This window comes from Lutjanus erythropterus, chromosome 9 (assembly GCF_056507025.1).
Source record: "Lutjanus erythropterus isolate fLutEry1 chromosome 9, fLutEry1.hap2, whole genome shotgun sequence".
NCBI lineage: Eukaryota > Metazoa > Chordata > Actinopteri > Lutjaniformes > Lutjanidae > Lutjanus > Lutjanus erythropterus.
This window is the reverse complement of record NC_139325.1, coordinates 4,755,484-4,763,261: the sequence shown is the minus strand read 5'-3', so window position 1 is coordinate 4,763,261 and position 7,778 is coordinate 4,755,484. Positions and strand designations below refer to the sequence as shown.

The window sequence follows — 7,778 nt, the reverse complement described above, 5'->3', positions numbered from 1 at the left end:
CAAAAGCTTTCATATATGCAAAAACGGGGGTTTAGGGCTCAATAATTCAGCTCTCATGAAGCAACGACTCACCGGTTAAATCACTGCTGTCGTATGTTAACCACCAGCAGGGAGTGGAAACAGACAAATGAGTATTTAATGGCAAAGCAGTTATGCAAAGACTCAGAGCGCCGTCATTATTTTCCTGTTTGATGACTTATAGTGTCTGGCGGTGCTTGAACTCCACCCACCTACTGCATCCTTTCCTCCCCGCAGAGGCAGCTGAGGAAGAGGAAGTGCTACCTCCTGGTGGCCGGAGCCATCGTCCTCACCATCCTCATCATCATCATCGCCGTGTCAGCGAGGAAATGAGACTGGCTGCTGTGGTAAGATCCGTCACCCACAATACAACACTGCAAACCCCCCGTCCCAGACATCTGACCCCATCAGAGTAATTTTATTTAAGTATTATCACCACATAAGCTGGTGACATTTTTCCAGTGTCCCCTTAATTTTACTTATTCAATTATTTATTTTAATGAATGCATTCTCAAAAATAAACACACACACTGTTCAAGGAGAGGAGGAGATAGGAGATAAGATTATGCACTGTGTGATGTTGGGTTGCAACTATAATTATTTTACAATAACTACAATAATTCATGTTTATTTATTTCTCTGAAAACTCAATTAATTGTTTAATCCATAAAACATGTTTTCTGAAGTAAAAAATTGACTATGATATAACATGGAGAAAACCAGGAGATCCTCATGTTTGCTGAAATCAATATTCAAACAATATTCAGTATTGCTTTATGCTCAACCAAAACAATGAATTGACTCAGACTTGGACTTCTTCTCTTGCATTGTAGGAGTAATTGTTAATCTTTTGAACCAGGAGATGTCCAGTGTTCATTTCAGTTATTTTAAAAGTGTTTGACATTTACTCAGGATAGTGGAGATTTGTGTGCTAAAAAATAAAGTCATCTCACAGTCATTTATCATGACTGAGAGAGTGGTTATAGACCAAATCACGTAATGCTGAATAACAATCACTTCTGGGTAAAAAAAAATGTCAGTTGGTTTGAATTGTGAAGATGTAAAAGTGCAAACTTGTTTATTTGTGTGGTCATTTTCAGCTGTAACTACCATGTAAAGTTAAACACGGTGGTCTGACCGATCTGACATTCTTTCTGTGCTTATTTTATGTTGTGTGTTATTGCTAGTGTCTCTCTGATAACTACAACAAATGTCATTTCACCTCCTGGTCAGATTAATTCTGAAATATTTCTGTTACCAACCCCACACTATCCAGGCATGTTCATGGCCCAAAAGATAATTTTCTCCCAGTTACATCTTTGCTTGGTTTACAGTGTGTCACTGTAAAGAACATAAAGCTGCACTTTATGCTGCAAAATAGCGACACCAAGAAGCTTCCTTTGGTTTGTTTCCATTTGTTTAAGAGGGAAAGAGACAGCAGCATTGGATGAACAAGGTAGAGACTGAATGAGGAGAGGGAGCGGAGAAATAAAATGTTATTTTGTTCTGTTCAAAGCACAGATAATCTGCACAACCCTGTCACACAATCCTGCGCTAACTGCTGCAACATCTGAATGCAACCTTTAAGACTGGAGAAGATAACATAAGATAAGATTTTATTTATTAGTCCCTCAACAGATAAATTCATGGTGTTACAGCAGCAAAGTGGATAGCAAAAATATAAGAATAAGAAATATAAGAATCATCCAAAAAATCTAAAACATGTAAAAATATAGCAAGAGGAATAATAAAAATATGATGATATAAAAATAAGAACACTATATACAATGTAAGGAGACTTAGCAGTTGAATTTCCACCATTGCACTGAGTAAATACTCATATTGCACATAGAATCATGATAATACACCTGATTATTGCACATTGGAATAAAAAGTTAACCTGATTGAAGTATTGATATTGTACACTTAAAGTGATAGTTCACCCAAAAATGAAATTTCACTCATTATCTCCTCACCCCTGTGCTGATGTGAGGATGGGTGAAGATCTCCAGTTCACAAAACACTCCTGGAGCTTCAGCGGAAAACAGCGTTGCAGCCAAATCCAGTATAATTGAAGTGAATTGTGACCAGTTTTAAAATGGAAAAAAAAGAACACAAAAAAAAAACACAAGCGACTGTGAACTGTGAACTTGTGAACTGATCTTCACCCATCCTCACATCAGCACAGGGGTGAGTAGATAATGAGTGAAATTTCATTTTTGGGTGAACTATCACTTTAATGATAATACAACAGACTGAAGTATTAAATATTGCACCTAAGGATGTATTCAGTATTTGGACAATATTAAGTGTTCCGGCTTATTATGGATAAACTCAGGCTGTTATTTTCTTCAGTTTGTGTCCCAGCAGGTAAAACAGGTCCACATCCTAACATTAGTGGATCCATAAAACAAGTATTATCATCATGAAATAAGAACATTCAACATGTTGCTGCCATTGAACTGTGTGGACATGATGCAGGGACTGTCTACCTGGAAGTAAACAAACTGCGATTGGTTCTTATCATATGGACATTTCTCTTTTGATGCCTCAACCCATGAGAATGTGTGCTGTCACAGGATTTCAGTGGCTGCCTGGCAACACGACTGCAATGCTCGCTCAGTCTCTGTATTTACTCAGTTGTTCAGTATGCTGCCAACACTACAAAAATCTGTGCATGTTGTTGGAAACAATCAAGCAGTCCTGTGTGGGCTGTCCCGTCTTTGCAGGTTTCAATAATCTTAAATTCTGCTCCCGGTTTATTAAGATCTTGACTGTGAAATGCGTCAGTTTCTCCGAATACAGACCAAATTTTAGCTTACGGCAACACTCTGCAGAATAAAATTGCTGTCGCGCTGCGTGCACTGTATGAATTATTGGCCAAATGTAGTTCATGACAGGAGAAACCAATCAAAAAACAGGTAATCAGGCCACAGCACAGCAGCTTCAGTTCACTAGAATTATTCATTGAGGTCTTGTAAGGTTAGAGTTGTGTTTTGATTGCCTTTACTAATTTTGATTCTATTCCCGGTTTATACCTCAAACACCTGGATTCACTAATCTCTGCAACTACGAAATCCTTTATATTTTCTTACGCTTTGTTTTCTGTATCGCTCTTTCCTTAAATTCAAGTTCAGTCGCAGACCTGTCGTTTTTAGCTGTCCCACATTTCACCTGGTAGATCTCCTTTCTGGAGAAATTATCCAGCTAATTGCATCATGTAAATTTGATGGTACTGAATCTCTCATTTGAATTTTCTTACGGAAGTGACCTGCATGCTGAAAGCTAAACCTGATTGGATTTACATCAAAAGGATTTGAATTTGATAAGTGGATTTGATACTAATCCCCAAATTCAAATGCTCTCAAACTCCGCTCCAACCTGCAAAATTAACAGACAGTTTAGCACCATTAATATCGGCCATTAATCATGAAAATGTGTTCCATTAAGGGCAAATAGTTTCGCTGGAAAATTAAAATATGAATTTGCACAAAAAATGACTGAAAAAAGACCAGACATCACATTATACCTTGGGCCCTGGTCAGACAGCATTTTCTCATCAGTGTGATAAAGAACAAAGAAGAGGCGCAGCAGCGAGGTCAGATCATTCAAACTCTATTGTTTGATCAAACAATGTAACTTCATAGCCACCTAATTATCTTGATTTGCACTGCAAGAAAGGAATTTCAAGACAGCAAAAAAGCCTTGTTTCTTGGGAAATAAGTTTTATTTTTGTCTAAAAAGAAAAATAATCTTGTCGAGCAAGTTTTGCATCAGAAATCTGATCTCATTTTAAGAAGATATATCTTACTTTGTCTTAATAAGATGAACCAGCTAATATTTATCCATATTTAGCCAATGACAAGCTGCAATATCAGTTTGCATAATATCCCAGCAGAGGAAGATTGTTTTTTCTTCTTTTAAAAGTAAGATTTCCGCATCTTTTCAATTTAAGAATCTCATAAAATGACACCAATGAATTCATCTGTTTTCGTTCATGTCAGCGAGTGTGAGTCGCATCAGACTGTATGGAGAACAGAACCTGCTGCTTCACATTATTAAGAGAACCTGGTCTGGTCTACACATCACACATACTGCAAAATACGAACGACCATGCTGAACAAAAACTGCGTGGCTAATTAAGATGTCATGGGTACAGAGACATGGACCTTCCCAGGCATCAACAAAAGTAGACGACTAAAATCATCTGTTGCACAAAGCAGTTTAATTCTCGAATTCTGCGTAAATTAAGACCTTTAACAAAATAAAAAAAAATTGTCAGCCAAGTGACCGCATCTAAACACTAAGCTCTGTTTACCCCAGCAGAAAATGTGTCTTCTGAAGAAATTCAACAGTTACAAGGACATTTTAAGAGTGTAACAATACCAAAAACTCAGTGTTAATCCCACGGTTGAGAGGAGCATCAAAGACATTCAAAAAAATTAAAAAGCAGAGAAATCATTGCTCTTTTCATAACAATATTAGCAAAGCACAAATTATGAGCCATGTTTTTCTCTTTTTTGTTGCTGGGAACTACTGATCAGTCGGTGGCACTGATTGTTACCATGGTTATACGGGCCTTAAGCCTGAGTCTGAGCCTAAGGTGTCTAATTTTTTTTTAGCTTACAGTAAGTTGGTCTAGCATGGTAACATGAGTCTTAAGTCTTTATTTTGATGAAATAGCCTAATTTGCAACAGACTTTTTGTTTGTCATGACTTGACTTGAGCTGCTGACGATTGGTTTCATGTGCGTTCAATCACTGACTTGGTGCTCCTGTAGAGTGACCCTTAAATGTGGTGACTCATCATGCTGAGCAAGCTTCACTTTGCACTGAGGCAAGTCCAACATGGACATTTGCAGCCGACAACACTGTCATGACTTTAAGTCATATACAATACTCACAATCAATACTTAAAATCAAGACTCAATTTTGATGTTTTTGTTCTTTGTGTGCCAGTCCTCCCTTGCTGCACTGTAACTTTTTCCCTGATGACCTGGTTGGATTTTTAGATATATGATTAGAACACTAAGGAGATGTGACCCCTGGCATATGGTGATCGAAGTTTATTTTATTGGATTCCATTTTACATTAAATGTCCCCAACATTCCTGCAGGTTTACCAAAGCTGCCATATGACTCTAAAGGACCATCTGACTAATTTTAGCCTCATTACTCATGGCTGGAAAAGCTCTCTTGACAAACAGTTCTTTTTTTTCCCCTCTGACGTTCAATACGAGATGTGTCTGCTTGCATAAAGTATCGACCGTCACCTATTTTCCTCTGGGGGGGAGGAAAATGGAAATCCTGTGGAACAAAGCATTCTATTCATGAAACAGCAGGTTCAATCGATGCTCCCATGGTGACTGGCCCATGTTGAAGCTCAGCAGTTGGCGGTCGACGCTCAAGTGGCTAGACACTATCAGTTACCACAGCCGGACAGTCTTGGAGCTAAAAACAGAAACAGGCCATTGTCAAGTCCACCATTAGCTGTTGTAGCCTACTGTTTACACCAGAATATCTGAAGTGGTCAAGTTTCACGTGATACTTGACTGTCATGCACTTTTCTTAGACATTAATGTTGCACAAACTGTACTTTTGAAGGGGCAACTTTATCAGACTAATGATTCACAACAAACTGAAGTAACTTTAAAATACCAAAAACAGAATTGGCAAAATAAAGGACAATTAATGTAAGTCAAATTGGACCAGTCATGACTCTGCATCCTTGCAAATGCACAATTTAGATATAACTGTGGTTCTGGAATCTGGAATTTGATCTCCAATCACTTTGAAAACTTTACCCCACAGCTTTTTTTAACCTTTTAGACTCCAGGAGAATACAAGAATGTTGCTGCAGTTCACTGAGAATCCTTGTTATAGGAACAGACAACAGGAATGTGGCAGTAGTTGGTGTTTTTGGCAACTTATATGATAAAAATTGCCTCATTTATCAGTGGAAAGTCAGGACTGTGTCAGTCATTCCAGCTACACTTTCCCATGGACAACAGCCTCTACCTCGGGCAGTGAAAGTCAGGGTGGTCCCTCTGTGTTCTGATGGTGATCATATGATGTGATTTTGAACAAATTAACTCCATGATGGTGTTGTAGGTTGTGTTTATAGCAATTTGTATGAGAAAAATCGCCACCCAGCGGAATCTACTTTCAATCCACGGCGTCCACTTCTGGCAGAGAGAGCCGGGAAGGTCCTGCAGTTTTCTAAAATCATAAAAAAAAATCACAGATTTCATTTGTGGTTCTGGTTATAGATGACAATTTAAAGTACAACACAAAACTCAGGACTTTTTCCATGTTTTAATACACTGGGAATGATTTTAAAATGGGGGGCGCTGTGGCATCTAGAGAGTTAGGACAAGTATTTAGGATTTAGTGGCCTCTAGTGGTGAGCTTGCAGATTGCAAACACCTCGCCTCACCCTCCCTTTCCAAGCGTGTACAAGAACCTACAGGAGTGACGAAACTCTTGAAAGGCCGTATCTAGAATCACTGTTTGGCTTGTCCATTCTGGGCTACTGTAGATACATGGAAGTTCAACATGGTGGCCTCTATGGAAGAGGACCTGCTTCTGTAGATAAACCACTCATTCTAATGAATGAGACAAGCTGGAACTCTAAAAAAAATCTACCAGAAGAAGTACAATAGAACACCACTCAATGTTGTAGTTGCTACTTGTAAACTTGGGGCAAATCCATCCATCCCCATTTCATGAAGAAGCACTTATCTGTCACACAACAATGGCCACATCAGTTGGAGCGAACACGGTAAATGGTGTTTCCCTGTATTTAGAGCCACAGCAATATCTGTCAGTGGATATCATTGGCCTGTCATATCAGTATCAGCCTATAGACGAATCTAGCGACAGCTTTGTGTGTGCACCCATTACTCCAGTTTCTTGTCATAGTGGTGTCTGCTGGTTACACCAGATTTTTCTCATGGTTTCTAATGAAATCACCCCTATCAAAGGATCTTTCACAGGTCTAAGGTTCCCTTCTTGACACTGTGTCTGCTGTTGCCTGCTGGCAGTCACAGCCTGAATAATTGAACAGAAGACATTAGACAGACCTCAGTAATTACTGAAGGGACCTTTTTGTATCGTGATATTAACCTTCTTAAAATTTTACATAGTGGTTAGACATTGGTAGTGATAATGGAAAAAGAAAAAAAACTGACCACCTCTGCCACATTCACAGAATTCAAGATTTTTGGGAACCACGTCTTTCTGTCAATATTCTTGATCCACTTCTGGGGAACATCCAGTGAATCTGTGCAGAGTGTACAGCCACAGACATGGGCACGCTTGCATTCCATTTTTTTCTTCCTAAGATGAAGTTTGACACAGCAGAAGTGCACAGGGTCTTCCTGACATCCTATACAAAGATATCAAAAGCGATGTTACTTAAAAAGTACATGTAAAAGCAGAAAGTTGTACACTTATGACAGCTCAAATTCAAGTGTGCATATACTGAGAGAGACAACACTACAGCAATGGCAAGTTGTTTGCATCTAAGTGCTTTTTTTTCTTCACTCCCCAAGTCCCAGTATTTGTTAGGCTCTAATGTTTTGTCATTGTCATGCTAGCATGTTAGCATTTAGCTAAAAGCAACTGCAGCTGTTCCTAACACAGCCGACTGTAGGTCATTTATTTTGTACTTGTAGTTTTGGTTTTGCACAGATGATCACATGATTATAATTATCATCTTAGTTATATTGCTTCTGAAAATGGAGGGAAGCCACACGATCAG

At 38.7% G+C, this 7,778-nt stretch overlaps 1 long non-coding RNA gene across 1 annotated transcript in view; it reads left to right on the top strand.

The window, feature by feature from the left end:
- The first annotated feature begins 252 nt into the window (after nt 1-252).
- LOC146320988 (uncharacterized) overlaps nt 253-7,778 on the top strand; it is a 41,127-nt gene continuing 33,601 nt past the window's right edge. Inside the window, exon 1 of the long non-coding RNA XR_014771347.1 lies at nt 253-365. This is a non-coding gene — a long non-coding RNA (uncharacterized LOC146320988). The remainder of the gene's footprint in view (nt 366-7,778) is intronic.